This window comes from Tupaia chinensis, unplaced genomic scaffold (assembly GCF_000334495.1).
Source record: "Tupaia chinensis unplaced genomic scaffold, TupChi_1.0 Scaffold141044_1, whole genome shotgun sequence".
In the NCBI taxonomy this organism is placed as follows: Eukaryota; Metazoa; Chordata; class Mammalia; order Scandentia; family Tupaiidae; genus Tupaia; species Tupaia belangeri.
The window spans coordinates 882,846-883,241 of record NW_006200910.1 but is presented as its reverse complement, the minus strand read 5'-3'; positions in this window follow the sequence as shown (position 1 = coordinate 883,241).

Genomic DNA, 396 nt, shown 5'->3' with positions numbered 1-396 from the left:
AGCTTACTGTGGTCATCAAATACACAGTTTTTTCTTTAAATTTTGGTAACAGTTTTAGTATTTTTTTTCTGAATTTTTTTTAAATTTTCATTCATTCCCTGAGCATCATCACAACATCCTAAATGTGGTTTCCCCTCTAGAGTAAACTGCATAGTCGCTTAATCATGCATGTTGTCATCCATAAAATTCCATTACTACTTTTATATATATATGTTTTTTACCCCATGTCTGACCCTCTGCCCTATTCCACTCTCTTGTTACACTATTTCTGCTGTCTACAGTTGTCTTCAATTCCTTTCCCCCCAACATTTTGTTGACCACACCATATCATAAGTAATCTAACTACTTTCAATAGCAAGTTCAGCTGGTGGTTTCAAGAAAGGCAGTTTTGAACTG